Source organism: Cervus elaphus, chromosome 19 (genome assembly GCF_910594005.1).
Source record: "Cervus elaphus chromosome 19, mCerEla1.1, whole genome shotgun sequence".
Taxonomy (NCBI): domain Eukaryota; kingdom Metazoa; phylum Chordata; class Mammalia; order Artiodactyla; family Cervidae; genus Cervus; species Cervus elaphus.
In genome coordinates this window covers 6,042,448-6,058,917 of record NC_057833.1, presented here as the reverse complement: position 1 = coordinate 6,058,917, position 16,470 = coordinate 6,042,448, and the positions used below count along the sequence as shown (strand labels likewise).

Below are 16,470 nucleotides of genomic sequence, written 5' to 3'. Positions count from 1 at the left end.
GGAAGGAAAGTTATGGCCAACCTAGACAGCATATTAAAAAGCAGAGACATTGCCAACAAAGGTCCGTCTGGTCAAGGCTATGGTTTTTCCAGTGGTCATGTATGGATGTGACAGTTGGACTGTGAAGAAAGCTGAGTGCCGAAAAATTGATGCTTTTGAACTGTGGTGCTGGAGAAGACTCTTTCGAGTCCCTTGGACTGCAAGGAGATCCAACCAGTCCATCCTAAAGGAGATCAGTCCTGGGTGTTCATTGGAAGGACTGATGCTGAAGCTGAAACTCCAATACTTTGGCCACCTCATGCGAAGAGTTGACTCTTTGGAAAAGACCCTGATGTGGGGAGGGATTGGGGGCAGGAGGAGAAAGGGATGACAGAGGATGAGATGGCTGGATGGCATCACCAACTCGATGGACATGAATTTGAGCAAACTCTGGGAGTTTGTGATGGACAGAGAGGCCTGGCGTGCTGCGATTCATGGGGTCGCAGAGTCAAACACGACTGAGCGACTGAACTGAACTGAACAATTATCATCAAATGATGAATCCTGGTGATTAATAATGCATGCACAATAATGCAATAATGCCTTTCATACTTCAGTGAAATCATATTAAGTCCCCAGCACACCTGCACGCCCACATGTAAGTTTGCAATTGTTTTCTTCATTATGTACAGCAATAGTACAGTACAGGCATAATTTTCAAATCTTTTCCCCTATTTCTAAGGTCACCACTAAACCCTTAGCTTTTAGATTGTATTTAAACATGCTCTTTGACTATGACTAGAAAGTAATTTAAATGATATACACACATTTTTAAAAATTTCCCTGAAATAATGTGCTCTAGGATTTTAAGTTTTCCAGATTAACCCAATTAATTGAAATAGAATATACATTTTCATTGAAATGAAAAGCATGTAATAGATGATACAACACATAACTTTCACATTATGATTCAGTGATAAGTCTTCTTGTCTTCTTTAACTGTCCTCTTATTTTCAAAAGACTAGGTGAAAGACTACTTTTGATTTCTGTGAAATGTAAATCTTTTATAGCCTACTTTTTGCTCTAAATTCCTCAGATTTAAAGCAAAGTCTTTATAATGGAGAGATCATCTTCCTTTCACATCCTCTCTCTTAAACTTATGTGTCTAATGCTGAAGACAAAAACTATGAGAATCAGCTACTGCTATGTGAGAACGATGGATCCAGTATGAAAAATTACTACTTTTAGTGTTGGTCGAGATTACATAAAGAACTTAGAAGTCGTTGCTCTTGTCCTTAGAATAAGAGAAAACTGGGGAAAAAAAAAAATAGCTCAATGATTTTAGCCCAGTGAGACCCACACAAATTTCATGTGTTGCTTTAAGACATCACACTTGTGGCACCTTGATACAGAAGCAATAGGAAAATAAAACATGGATGAATCCAGAGAGTCATACCTGGAGCAGAAACCAGTAGGGCTATCAGCTGGTACGTATGTTGGCTGCTCAGTCGTGTCCAAATCTTCACGACCTCATGAACTGTAGCCCACCAGGCTCCTCTGTCCATGGAATTCTCCAGGCAAGAATACTGGAGAGGGTTGCCATTCCATTCTTCAGGGGATCTCCCTGACCCAGGGATTGAATTTAGGTCTCCTGCATTGCAGGCAAATTCTTTACCGTCTGTACCACCAGGAAGCCCCATCAGCTGGTTGGAACATCAAAACGCTAATTTTTACAAATTGCTGGAAGCTGGGTGTGGACTAGTGAGAAAGTCCTGAGAGCCATGGACCTCTCAGAGAGGTCTTAACATTGTTATGGCTTTCACCACTTGGCTCTCATGATGTAGATCTAAGAAAGATCTCCCGTGGCTCTGGCCAGAGTGGGTGGGAAGACCAACCAACAAAATAGACCAAGAGCTTTCTCTACAATAAAGGCTTACAGCTGAGGTTGACCCCTGTGTAAAATATACATTTTATTGGTTTTTCCCTGTACCTTAAGGTGAACAATTGAGAAAATACTGGTTTAAGCCAGTAGTTCACAAAGGTGGGTTCTGGAATAAGCAGCATTATCATCTTCTGGGAACCTGTTAGAAATGCAAGTCTTTGGAATCCACTTCAGGACTACTGATCAGACACTCTAGCGTGGGGCCAGACATTAGTGTTTTAACAAATCTTCCAGGAAATTCTGATGGAGCTAACAGTTGAGGCACAAGAAGTCTGAGGAAAAAACAGAGCCCAAGACAGATCCTTTGCATTAACAGGGGCTTTTCTGTGATGTAAGGGCATCTAGATGTTTCCTGTGCTTCTTTGGTATAGGGAAGGGGGTGAGGAAGAAGGCTACTGAAAGCCAGAATTTAGAAAGATGGTAACAATAACCCCGTATGCGAGACAGCAAGAGAGACAGAGATGTATTGAACAGTCTTTTGGACTCTGTGGGAGAGGGCGAGGGTGGGATGATATGGGAGAATGGCCTTGAAACATGTACATTACCATATGTGAAATGAATCGGCAGTCCAGGTTCGATGCATGATACAGGATGCTCGGGGCTGGTGCACTGGGATGACCCAGAGGGGTGGGATGGGGAGGGAGTTGAGAAAGGGGAAAAAGAAAAAATAAAAATGCTTGTAAAAAAAAAAGAAAACCAGAAGACTTAGAATGTCCTTTCAGAGTCTGGAATAGATGCGCAGGGAGTAGAAGCCACAAGCAACTCCCCTAAACCAGGGTTTTCAAGGGGTTGGCAGCATCTGAAAGAATCAAGGGGAAGCCAAGGCAGCAACAAGGTGGACTGACCAGCCAGTTTTGCACATACCGGCACCCAGGGAGGGTACCAGTGAGCTTCTGGTGAGGTGTTGATAGAAGGGGAAGGAAGCATAAGCTCTCGGAATGTTTGCATAGAGTAAGACTGTTTTCATGTTTAACATGGAAACATGTGGGTATAAAGTTATACCCACACCCCTTCCCTACCTAAACCCTAACCAGTTAACTTGGAGCTCATGAAGCAGTCACACACAAATTTAAAAAGATGACAAAACCAACAATTTTGAAATTGTTTTAGAGAGTGCACATATTTTAACACAACTACATAAAGCTGCTTAATAACATTTGGTTATCAAATATTTGAGAATTAAAGTTTTTTTTTTTTTTTTCAGATTTCTTCTCTCAAATAGTCTCTGTGATGTGAATTTGATGGAAATATTGACTACTGAGGGCTTCCCTGGTAGCTGAAATAGAGAACGTGCAGTGATAAACCAAAACCACTTGAGGGCAGTGAAAGCACATTTCTTGTTTGTTGCAGTTGATTTAATTATAACTTTAACTCAAACACCACCAAAATGCCCTTTTAGTATTTCTTCCTTGGTCTAGAGTCACACCTCACCTCCACAGTTCAGATTCCTAGACAACTTCTCCATGTAGGAAAAACAACAACAATTATTTTCGATGCACACATTTTTGTTTGTTTATCAGCTCTATTTTTGCTGTGGCTTGTAATGATATAATTCTGAAACATTGCTCAACTAAGTCATAAGTTCAATGTCTTCTCCTCAAATAACCTATTAGGTTCATGGATGTATATCCCCAAATTCATCTATGTATGTGGACACCCATGGTTGTGTGCATGTGTGCTTATCCAGAAAAGTTTGAGTGAGTAAATAAAATACTGTATGTAACCATACAGTGAGCCAGCAGAATTCTTTGGAGGCACATTCATAAAGTATCTTTATTCTTTCCTATCACTGTCCTGTAAACTCACTGTCAAAACTGACCTCTTTTTCATGACCATCTTGGATAAATCTTGGACAAGTCCCATAATTTCTCAGAAGTTAAAAAAAAATTGTCAAGTTATTTTGTTTCCTTCTCAACTTATCTCATTTCAGTGAGTAAAATGTCCATCTTATAAAATATTAAAAATTCCAAACTTCGTGTATTGTCTCCATTTTGTCTGCTCTTGCAGTGGGGAGAGGTGGTGGGGTGGGGACACACGTTCAGGTTGATTTCTCTGCCTAGTTTCTGCTCATCTGGCTGCTTGCTAGGCTGCCTCTGACTCCTGGAGGATTGAAAGAAAGAGAGGGAAGAGAGGTACAGAGATGTCTTTCACTGAAATCTGTGATCCGCACTGATTTTCTCTGGCTGTGGAAGAAGTTTATGCCTAATTTCTCTTGAGTGAACTTTTGGGAACCTTGAGAGCTGTGTGATTTTACCACTAGGTCGAAGGCCAGCTTAACTGGTGTGAGGCCTGTGCAGATTCTCAGGACCACAAACTTAGGGGGGCCTCAAGCTTGGTTTAATGCCTTGTCATCACCATCTTGAAATTTTTAAATTTTGAACAAGAGCACCCTGCATTTTCCTTTTTCACTGCATGCTTGTGTGCTAAGTTGCTTCAGTCATGTCCAACTCTTTGTGACCCTATGGACTGTAGCCCTCCAGGCTCCTCTGTTCATGGGATTCTCCAGGCAAAATGCTGGAGTGGATTGCCATGCCCTCCTCCAGGGGATATTCCTGACCCAGGGATTGAACCCCCATCGCTTGCATCTCCTGCATGGGCAGGTAGGTTCTTTACCACTAGCGCCAGGACCCGGTAAATTACAAAGCAAGTCCTAACTGAGCCACTCCAGCTTCAGCTCCATTGCTGGGCAGTGCCTCTCCAGCTGAAAATCTACAATCTCCCCCTCAGCCTCTTTCTGGTCAGATTACCCCTACAGCAGAAACCAATTTGGGCGGGGTTCCATGAACTGAGACCACAAGCCAATATCCCTGCTTAGGTTCTTTTGTTGTAGAAAAGCAATCACTTTGGGAAGTGCAGCGATTGGAAACCTCTAAACTAGTGCTACAAGTGCTCTGTGGAGCCAAACCCTCCCCAGAAACTCTTATCCTCAAGCATGAGTCAGATGATTCTGTTGTTTTAAATGGCAATGGTCTCACTGAAGCTCTCCTTGAAACTCCCCCTCCTCCAGATAATTGTCAAATCAACCCTTCGTCTAACTCCCTGACTTCTTCACCTCAATTCTTTTATATCCTCGAGAGGAATGAGGAGTTGAGGATCTAAACCTCAGGTTTTGGCTCTCCTATGCAGGGTCTCCAAAGGGGTTTAACCTCTGAAAACTGCTGGTTCTTGCTCTCTGCTCTTCTGTTCTCAGCCTTTTAAGAAACTCGGCAGAAGCAGAGTCCCGGGACAGTGCTCAACCACATCATTTATAACAACAAATTCTTATTTAAAGGGAGAGATTTTGAAACTAAAATACTTGAGAAACATTTTAAGTAGCACCAATTCTATAAAGATGTTAATAACCTCATCGATAGAAAGTGAAAGTGAGAGTGAAGTCGCTCAGTCGTGTCCGACTCTTTGCGACCCCATGGACTGTAGCCCACCAGGCTCCTCAGTCCATGGGATTTTCCAGGCAAGAATACTGGAGTGGGTTGCCATTTCCTTCTCCAGGGGATCTTCCCAACCCAGGGATCGAACCTGGGTCTCCCGCATTGTAAGCAGGCGCTTTACCATCTGAGCTACCAGGGAAGCTCATCGATAGAAAAATTCCATTCAAATATTCTGAGCATCTCTTTTGTCTAGGAACCATCATTAAGTTCTATTGATATGCAAATTAATGACACAGACGATTTTGTGAAGATGGGTGATAATAAAGTTTTGTCATGGGTTTTGTGCAAGTTTCCTGAGCTTCTGGGTGATAGTGGGGTTGTGGAGCTTCTTCCCTGAAGGTTCCTGGTTGATAGATCGCTTTTAAGAACCTCTTTCATAGAAACACCCCTCATAGCTGAGTCTCTGGCTCCATGATATCCACAGTGGAGTTGGTACAGGATGAAGTCCAAACTTACACACTTTTTGACAAGGGGTTCCATTTCACCCATAAACTATTTGATGCCTATTCAAAACTAAATTCCATAACAAAGCTTTGCTTAGGGCGTCTTGCATTTTTTCTATCTCGTTGCTATGAGGAATCAGTATTACAGCCAACAGACAAAAACCTTTTTTAGCTTCTCCTTCAGTGAGTGACAAACAGCCCACAAAGAGAAGTGGGTGGATGTCAGACTCCATTTGTTCCATTAATGGATAGAAAAGGGAAGCCAATAACCGCATTCTCAGCGACACTTCATGTCTTAATGTGGAATTTTGTCCCCTCCTTTTTATTTCCCCCCTTGGAGAGTTCCTAGGATGATTAATAAAATCTTATTAAATCTCTCAGGTTATGAACCCCTTTCAGAATGAAGGGGACACTTAGATCTCTATCAAGGAAAAAAAGTTCCTAAGTTCACTGAGTTAAAAAAAAAAAAAAATCCCATTTAGTTGGAAAGGAAATAGGGGATAGGGTGGATTTCAATTTGGAATTTCCTGGACATAGCAATTATAAAGTGATTCACAACTTGGAAACATCTGTCCAGATTTTGTCTTTTTGCTACTAAAGAAAGAAAATCAATGCATACTGATCACAGAATTTGAGAACTGGATCATTTTCTAAATAGGCTGACTTAACTGGGTGTTATTTGTGTGTGTGTGTGTGTGTGTGTGTGTGTGTGTATAACTCAGCCATGCAGTTTTTCCTGGGGGAGGGAGTCACATTTTGCATAAATATCCTCTGCCCTAATGGAGCCAAAACACACCTTCTGATCAGCCCTGATGTGTTTCTTCCCTGAAGCACTGAAATAATCTTGTACCACTTTCAAATCATCATGAGTCACTCTCAGTACAAAGGAGCAGTATTTCTGAAGCAATATCAATTGCTTCCATAGCCCGTGCATTGGGCATTAGTACATCATCATTTACTTTTCATTAATGATAACTTCTCCCATTCTAACAATAGGGTTCTCACACATTGAGGAAAGATGTCAGGAAGGCTCATTTCTCATCTGTACCTGCAAATCTTCCCAAAGGCTATCTGTTTTTGTGTTCTGCCTTTCTATCTAGATATATACTAGAAGTAAAGCTGTAAAACCCTCACCTGCTGTTGGTAAAACCTCTGGAGGAAGGCCCAGACTTTCAGTCAGGTCTCTGTCCACCGCAAATGTCAGAGGTCCAATCAATTTATACCCCAGTGGAGGGTGTCAGTGGTCTGAGGGTCAAAACTGTCTTGCAGAGCATGTGCCTTTTCTGGCTGAACTCTGGACAACACAAATGATTAAGTCATCCTCTTATGGCTAGAGTATTTGAATGCAGAGTTCCAAGAATAGCAAGGAGAGATAAGAAAGCCTTCCTCAGCAATCAATGCAAAGAAATAGAGGAAAACAATAGAATAGGAAAGACTAGAGATCTCTTCAAGAAAATTAGAGATACCAAGGGAACATTTCAAGCAAAGATGGGCTCAATAAAGGACAGAAACAGTATGGACCTAACAGAAGCAGAAGATATTAAGAAGAGGTGGCAAGAATACACAGAAGAACTATACAAAAAAGATCTTCATGACCCAGAAAATCACGATGGTGTGGTCACTCACCTAGTGCCAGACATCCTGGAATGTGAAGTCAAGTGGAAATATCACTACGAACAAAGCTAGTGGAGGTAATGGAATTCCAGTTGAGCTATTTCAAATCCTGAAAGATGATGCTGTGAAGGTGCTGCACTCAATATGTCAGCAAATTTGGAAAACTCAGCAGTGGCCACAGGACTGGAAAAGGTCAGTTTTGATTCCAATGCCAAAGAAAGGCAATGCCAAAGAATGCTCAAACTACCACACAATTGCACTCATCTCATACACTAGTAAAGTAATGCTCAAAATTCTTCAAGCCAGGCTTCAGCAATACGTGAACGTGAACTTCCAGATGTTCAAGCTGGTTTTAGACAAGGCACAGGAACCAAAGGTCAAATTGCCAACATTCACTGGATCATCAAAAAAGCAAGACAGTTCCAGAAAAACATCTATTTCTGCCTTATTGACTATGCCAAAGCCTTTGACTGTGTGGATCACAATAAACTGTGGAAAATTCTGAAAGAGATGGGAATACCAGACCACCTGACCTGTCTCTTGAGAAACCTATATGCAGGTCAGGAAGCAACAGTTAGAACTGGACATGGAACAACAGACTGGTTCCAAATAGGAAAAGGAATACGTCAAGGCTGTATATTGTCACCCTGCTTTTTTAACTTACATGCAGAGTACATCATGAGAAACACTGGGCTGGAAGAAGCACAGGCTGGAATCAAGATTGCCGGGAGAAATATCAATAACCTCAGATATGCAGGTGACACCATCCTTATGGCAGAAAGTGTAGAAGAACCTAAAGAGCCTCTTGATGAAAGTGAAAGAGAGTGAAAAAGTTGGCTTAAAGCTCAACATTCAGAAAACTAAGATCATGGCATCTGGTCCCATCACTTCATGGCAAATAGATGGGGAAACAGTGGAAACAGTGTCAGACTTTATTTTTCTGGACTCTAAAACTGCTACAGTTGGTGACTGCAGCCATGAAATTAAAAGACGCTTACTCCTTGGGAGGAAAGTTGTGACTAACCTAGACAGTATATTTAAAAGCAGAGACATTACTTTGCCAACAAAGGTCCATCTAGTCAAAGCTATGTTTTTTCTGGTGGTCATGTATGGATGTGAAAGTTGGACTATAAAGAAAGCTGAGCACCAAAAAATTGATGCTCCTTGAACTGTGGTGTTGGAGAAGACTCCTGAGAGTCCCTTGGACTGCAAGGAGATCCAACCAGTCCATCCTAAAGGAGATCAGTCCTGGGTGTTCAGTGGAAGGACTGACATTGAAGCTGAAACTCCAATACTTTGGCCACCTCATGAGAAGAGTTGACTCACTGGAAAAGACCCTGATGCTGGGAGGGATTGAGGGCAGGAGGAGAAGGGGATGACAGAGGATGAGATGGCTGCATGGCATCACTGACTCGATGGGCATGAGTTTTAGTAAACTCCGGAAGTTGGTGATGGACAGGGAGGCCTGGTGTGCCACGGTTCATGGGGTCACAAAGAGTCGGACATGACTGAGTGACTGAACTGAACTGAACTTGTGGCTAGGTAATACTATAAATACTAAATCTATAGTATTATCCCATCCAGTTTAGGACAAGTAAGGAATGTTACCAGTCTACTCTTCGAAAGACTCTCCAAATGTATACGTTGAAGTTAACCATGTACCCCACTTCAGGTCCAAAAAGTCTAGCTTATGAATGAGAGATTGAGCTTTTAGCCACGACTAGCAAATGGCAGTGTTTTCTTTGTCCACATATTTAATTTTTAAAAATATAATACTCCTGGTAAGGCTCATGAGCCAGTAGCCACATATGATGTGTAATGCTTATTGAAAGTAGTAGAATTCAAATGGTGATGTCTTGGTAAAGAGAGTTTCCTGGGTGTGACACCAGCATCACGGTACTGTGAGACATTCTGTCTCTCCCCTTCACATAAGGAGTAAAACATCCATTACTCAACGAAAGTTCCTCGTACCAGGACATTGGTGAGTTCCGCACATCTGTATATCAAGCGGTGGGTGGACTGAACACATGGAAGAGGCAGAACCCGGGGAAATGTAGAAGTGGGGCCCGAAACCTTGGATTCCCTGCCATATCAGGCAAACCTGCAGTCCCAGAGAACCCAGGGGCAACAGGGAAGCCGTGCAGGCGACGCCAGCTTCCCGCTTGCAGCGGCGCTCACGACCACAGGGGCCGGGCGGCAGCAGCAGTGGGACTTGGGACCCCCATCCCTGCAACTGCAGTGGCGCCTGCAGAGGTGGCATCTGTGAACACAACGACCCGTGACCCCGGCTCCCTGCACACCTTTCTCCCTCCCCTACGCCTGGTTCCCTCCGCCCAGGCAATCCTGGTCGCAGCGGAGGTGCCTGCCATCCTGGGGTCCCCGGCAGCAACGCCAGTGCCAGCAGCGACACTGGCACATCAGGAAGCCAGCAATCCTGGGCCAGAGGCAGTGACGACGAGGGCATCTCACAGTGACGCCTCTGACGGAAGTGCTGGAGGGCGGAAAGTTCTGGTTCTCAAAGAGCAGGCGGAGGAAGCCCAGGTAAGAGAATCAACAATTTGTGCTATAGTGCCATCTGCTGAAAGAGAAAAGAAAGGCCGCTAATTACCCATCTGTTGGATTGTTATAAATAGAAACAAGTAAAAAAAAAAAGCAAAAAACACTTTACTTAGAGAGGAAATGTTTTCACTACTTAAAAGGGACCATCAGCAGAACAGCAGCTTATCAAACACCATGAAGAACCACGGTAACACCGTGCCATAAAAAAGAAAATGACAATTCTTCAGAAGCCAAACTTAAAAAGCATGGAACATTGCAGTCTAACTGAGAGAAAATTCAACATAGTTGTGAGGCTCAACAAGTTACAGGAAAATTCAGAAAGGCAATTCAATCAGCTCATGAATAATATTAATGAACAGAAGGAATGCTTTGCCAAAGAGACTGAAACTCTGATAAAAACCTGAACAGATATTATGAAATGAAAGAACTAAAAATATGAGATAAAGAAAGCATTAGAAAACATAGAAAATAGAGCAGACCATAGGGAAAAAGAACTATCAAGCTGAAAAGTAAAAATCTAGAAATAATTCAGGTAGAAGAGGAGATATAACTGAGATCTAAAGAAAAACGAAGAAATTCTACAGGTACTACCTGACGTCATTGAGAAAGGTAACCTAAGGATAACAGTTATCCCAAGAGAAGAGAGGAAGGACGGGACAGGAAGTTTATTAAAGAAATAACAGTTCAGATCTTCCCAGATCTGAAGAAGAAACTGGATATACAAGCTCATGATGCTAAGAACAACTATTTAGTCAATGTGAAAAGACCTTCTTAAGACACATTATTTGAAAACTATCAAATGTCAATGACAAAAAATGTAAGGCAACCAGGGGAAAAAAAGACAGTAACCCACAAAGGAATTCCTATTAATCTATCAATAAATTTCTTAGCAGAAACTCTACAGGCCAGGAGAGAGTGGAATGACATAGAGAAAATTAAAAAAGGTAAAAGCTATCAGCCAAGAATACTCTACCCAGCATTTATTTTTCAGATATTATGGAGAAATGTTTTAACAGATATATGAAAGCTGAGGGAGTTCATCATCACTAGACCTGCCTTACAAAAAATGTGGGAAGGAACTCTTCCACCAGAAACAAAAGGGTAAAAGAACAGAAAATTTGAGTAGATGATAAAAAGACAATTAAAAAAAGAAAACAACAACACCAAAAAACCCCACAGCTCTGTATCAGAATGGGCTTCCCCGGTGACTGAGCAATGAAGCTGCCAGAGCAGGAATGTGGGTGTGAAAGGAAATGACAGCCCACTCTACTCTTCTTGCCTGGGAAACCCCATGGACAGAGGAACTGGGAGGCGGCTACAGTCCACGGGGTTGCAAAGAGTAGGATGTGACTTAGTGACCAAACAATATCAGAATGCTTGTTAAACATTTAATTATAGCATAAAGGTTAAGGAGGAAAAAAGCAGTGAAATTAACTACCAGTTCAGTTCAACCATTCAGTTGTGTCTGACTCTCTTCCATACCACGGACTGCAGAACGCCAGGCTTCCCTGTCCATCACAAACTCCTGGAACTTACTCAGACTCATGTCCATCAAGTCGGTGATGCCATCCAACGATCTCATCCTCTGTCATCCCCTTCTCCTCCTGCCTTCAATCATTCCTGGCATCAAGGTCTTTTCCAATGAGTCAGTTCTTCTCATCAGCTGGCCAAAGTATTGGAGCTTCAGTTTCAGCATCAGTCCTTCCAATGAACATTCAGGAATGATATCCTTTTGGATTGACTGGTTGGATCTCTTTGCAGTCCAAGGAATTCTCAAGAGTCTTCTCCAACACCACAGTTCAAAAGCATCAATTCTTCGCCACTCAATTTTCTTTATAGTTCAACTCTCACATCTGTACATGGCTACTGGAAAAACCATAGCTTTGACTAGATGGACCTTTGTTGTTAAAGTAATGTCTCTGCTTTTTAATACACTGTCTAGGTTGGTCATAGCTTTTCTTCCAAGGAGCAAGTGTCTTTTAATTTCATGGCTGCAGTCACCATCTGCAGTGATTTTGGAGCCCCCCAAAATAAAGTAACTCTCACTGTTTCCATTGTTCCCCCATCTATTTGCCATGAAGTGATCCGGCCAAATGCCATGATCTTAGTTTTCTGAATGTTGAGTTTTAAGCCAAACTTTTCACTCCCTTTCACTTTCATCAAGAGGCACTTTAGTTGCTCTTCACTTTCTGCCATAAGGGTGGTGTCATCTGCATATCTGAGGTTACTGATATGTCTCCCAGCAATCTTGATTCCAGCTTGTGCTTCATCCAGCCCAGCATTTCACATGATGTACTCTGCATATAAGTTAAGTAAGCAAGGTGACAGTATACAGCCTTGACGTCCTCCTTAGCCTTTGTTTTCCTTTAATCTGCATTGTTTCCTTTTCCTGGTTGTTTGTGTCTGCCACTTTGGTCTGGCAGTTTTCTATGATATTTTGCTTCCGTTTTTCTGTTTTTATAGCTACTTCATTTGGTAACAAACTCAGCCTTAGAAGGAGGTTATTTGAGACAAGAAAGCATAAAAGGCAAATAGGAAAAGGATGGAAGCCATGCAGGCAACTGAAGAAAAGATGCTATCACCAGAAAAGGGACTATCTTACCCATGAGACATTTTATGTGAATCTCATGGTAATCAAAAAACATAAATCTAGAGCAGAGACACAAAACATAAAATGGAAGCTGACAAAATATTATAGAAAACTGCCAGGCCAAAATAGAAATAAACACAGGGGAAAAGAAACAATGCAGATTAGAGGAAAATGAAAGCTAAAATGACAGTACTAAGTCTTCATTTATCAGTATCTCCCTTAACATAAATGGGTTAAATTCACCAGTAAAAACAAGTAGAGTGGCTGTGAGAAAGGCAATGCTAAAGAATGTTCAAACTATTGCACAATTGCACTCATCTCACATGCTGGCAAAGTAATGCTCAAAATTCTCCAATGAGGCTTCAACAGTACGTAAACAAAACTTCCAGATGTTCAAGCTGGATTTAGAAAAGGCAGAGGAACCAGAGATCAAATTGCCAACATCCTCTGGATCATAGAAAAAGCAAGAGAGTTCCAGAAAAACCTCTCCTTCTGCTTTATTGACTATGCTAAAGCCATTGACTGTGTGGATCACAACAAACTGTGGAAAATTCTTAAAGAGAAGGGAATACCAGATCGCTTGACCTGCCTCCTGAGAAATCTGTATGCAGGTCAAGAAGCAACAGTTAGAAACGGGCATGGAAAAACAGACTGGTTCCGAATCAGGAAAGGAGTATGTCAAGGCTGTATATTGTCACCCTGCTTATTTAACTTCTATGCGGTCACCATCTGCAGTGATTTTGGAGCCCAGAAAAATAAAGTCTCTCACTGTTTCCATTGTTTCCCCATCTACTTGCCATGAAGTAATAGGACCGGATGCTATGGTTTTAGTTTTCTGAATGTTGAGTTTTATGCTAACATTTTCACTCTCCTGTTTCACTTTCATCAAGAGACTCTTTAGTTCTTCACTTTCTGCCATAAGGGTGGTGTCATCCGCGTATCCGAGGTTATTGATCTTTCTCCCAGAAACCTTGATTCCAGCTTGTGCTTCATCCAGGCCAGCGTCTCCTCATTTTAAAGATAAACTCTAGATTTGCTCATGCTAAATTCAGTGAAAGCTGCAAAAACCAGCCCTCTTCCAGTGTGTGTAGATAAAACACTAGGTAGTTTTCTCATTGAGCCTGAATGCTCTTCCTCTGGGTCCATGAAATAACTCTGTGCTATGCTGAGTTGCTCAATCATATCTGACTCCTTGCGACCCCGTGGACTAGAGTCAGTCAGGCTCTTCTGTCCATAGGATTCTCCAGGCAAGAATACTGGAGTGGGTTGCCATTTCCTTTTCCAGGGAATCTTCCTGACCCAGGGATCAAATCCACATCTCCTGCTTGGCAAGTGGATTCTTTACCACTGAGCCCACCTGGGAAGCCCCTACACCTTCTTAATAATTTTCTCAATTTTGCCTGAAGTACTTTATGAGAATCTCTTGTTACTTGCATCCAAACGACCCCAGACCTGAAGTACTGCAGTCTTAAGTAGCTCATTAGATACCCACACCACTTTCCTTTTCTAGTCAATATCTAATAAAAGTAAGTAGGAACACCTAGGGTAACGGGACCAACCTCAGGAAGGTTATGGAAGGACTTAAGGTCAAAATGTGGGCAGACTTAAGGTCAAAATGTGTGCAGACATAAGGTTCAGGTGATAACTCAGTCATCCTGACAGCAAATAAAAATTGTCAACCCAGCAACGTGGGAGAGCAGGCATACCCTAAAGACATGGGTAATGAGGGGGTACATCTCAAATTTGTCACCAGCAGGCCCCACTAACAATTCCCAGGAAATAAAAATAGAATCTAGGTAATAAAGTCTAGCCTTCTTTATTTTTTCCTTTGTGCTTCATCTTGTTTCATTTGCTCATAGAGGCCTTTCTTGGTGAACTTCAGGCCAGAGTTCCTAGTGTGAAAGAGCTTTGCCAGACACTTCAGCTCATCAGGCAAGGGCAGAAGAGCTGCCCAAGACACACTCAATTTATGATGGCGGCAGCAGGCCTGATGTGTGCAGAGACGCTGTGCTTAACACTAGGAGATCTGGAACATGAGCTTTGCAGCTACACCCGCCCCACAGAAACCGCCACCCCCCCTCCCCCAAACTGCTGAAAGGACCCTGGTGAAGCAGCCCCACCCACAGCCTGTCTGGGGAGATCCTGGGCTCTACAGCTCCAGCTGGTGCCCCCTCATTCTCTGACATAAAAATAAAGATTTCCTTTGTTTTGGAGGCAACTTACCCTTGTCCTGTTGGCTTGAACAACATTGGGCAGGAGGACTCTTGTTGGAGACCAACTTAGGTGGGGCAGAACAAGCCCTGTCAGGTATTATTGCTGATATATATCTTACAGTCCATATACCATTTTACATGTATTATCTTCCTTATAAGACTATGACCCTCAAAGGACATAATTCCTAATTCATATTTTCCAATCAATCAATGAGGAATCTTGCTATTTAGCATTTAGATGGCACTAGTGGTAAGAATGGGAAAGACTAGAGATCTCTTCAAGAAAATTAGAGATACCAAGGGAACATTTCATGCAAAGATGGGCTCAATAAAGGACAGAAATGGTATGGACTAACAGAAGCAGAAGATATTAAGAAGAGGTGGCAAGAATACACAGAAGAAGTGAACAAAAAAGATCTTCACGAGCCAGATAACGACAATGGTGTGATCACACACCTAGAGCCAGACATCCTGAAATGTGAAGTCAAGTGGGCCTTAGAAAGCGTCACTATAAACGAAGCTAGTGGAGATGATGGAATCCCAGTTGAGCTATTTCAAATCCTGAAAGATGACGCTGTGAAGGTGCTGCACTCAATATGCCAGTAAATTTGGAAAACTCAGCAGTGTCCACAGGACTGGAAAAGGTCAGTTTTCATTCTAATCCCAAAGAAAGACAATGCCAAAGAATGCTCAAACTACCACACAATTATACTCATCTCACATGCCAGTAAAGTAATGCTTAAAATTCTCCAAGCCAGGCTTCAGCAATACATGTACCATGAATTTCCAGATGCTCAAGCTGGTTTTGGAAAAGGCAGAGGAACCAGAGATCAAATTGCCAACATCTACTGGATCATAGAAAAAGCAAGAGAGTTCCAGAAAAACATCTCCTTCTGCTTTATTGACTATGCCAAAGCCTTTGACTTTGTGGATCACAATAAACTGTGGAAAATTCTGAAAGAGGTGGGAATACCAGACCACCTGACCTGCCTCTTGAGAAACCTATATGCAGGTCAGGAAGCAACAGTTAGAACTGGACATGGAACAACAGACTGGTTCCAAATAGGAAAAGGAGTATGTCAAGGCTGTATATTGTCACCCTGCTTGTTTAACTTATATGCAGAGTACATCATGAGAAATGCTGGGCTGGAAGAAGCACAAGCTGGAATCAAGATTGCTGGGAGAAATATCAATAACCTCAGATATGCAGATGACACCACCCTTATGGCAGAAAGTGAAGAAAAACTAAAGAGCCTCTTGATGAAAGTGAAAAAGTTGGCTTAAAGCTCAACATTCAGAAAACTAACTTAATGGCATCTGGTCCCATCACTTCTTGGGAAATAGATGGGGAAACAGTGTCAGACTTTATTTTTTTGGGCTCCAAAATCACTGCATATGGTGATTGCAGCCATGAAATTAAAAGACGCTTACTCCTTGGAAGGAAAGTTATAACCAACCTAGATAGCATAATAAAAAGCAGAGGCATTACTTTGTCAACAAAGGTCCATCTAGTCAAGGCTATGGTTTTTCCAGTGGTCATGTATGGATATGAGAGTTGGACTGTGAAGAAAGCTGAGCACCGAAAAATTGATGCTTTTGAACTGTGGTGTTGGAGAAGACTCTCGAGAGTCCCTTGGACTGCAAGGAGATCCAACCAGTCCATCCTAAAGCAGATCAGTCTTGGGTGTTCATTGGAAGGACT

General features: G+C 42.2%; 1 non-coding gene across 1 annotated transcript; it reads right to left on the bottom strand.

Annotated features, from left to right (window-relative positions):
• Positions 1–5,416: 5,416 nt before the first annotated feature.
• Positions 5,417–5,488, bottom strand: TRNAC-ACA. The gene has a single exon. It is a non-coding gene; the product is annotated as a tRNA-Cys (tRNA).
• Between the last annotated feature and the right edge of the window lie 10,982 nt (positions 5,489–16,470).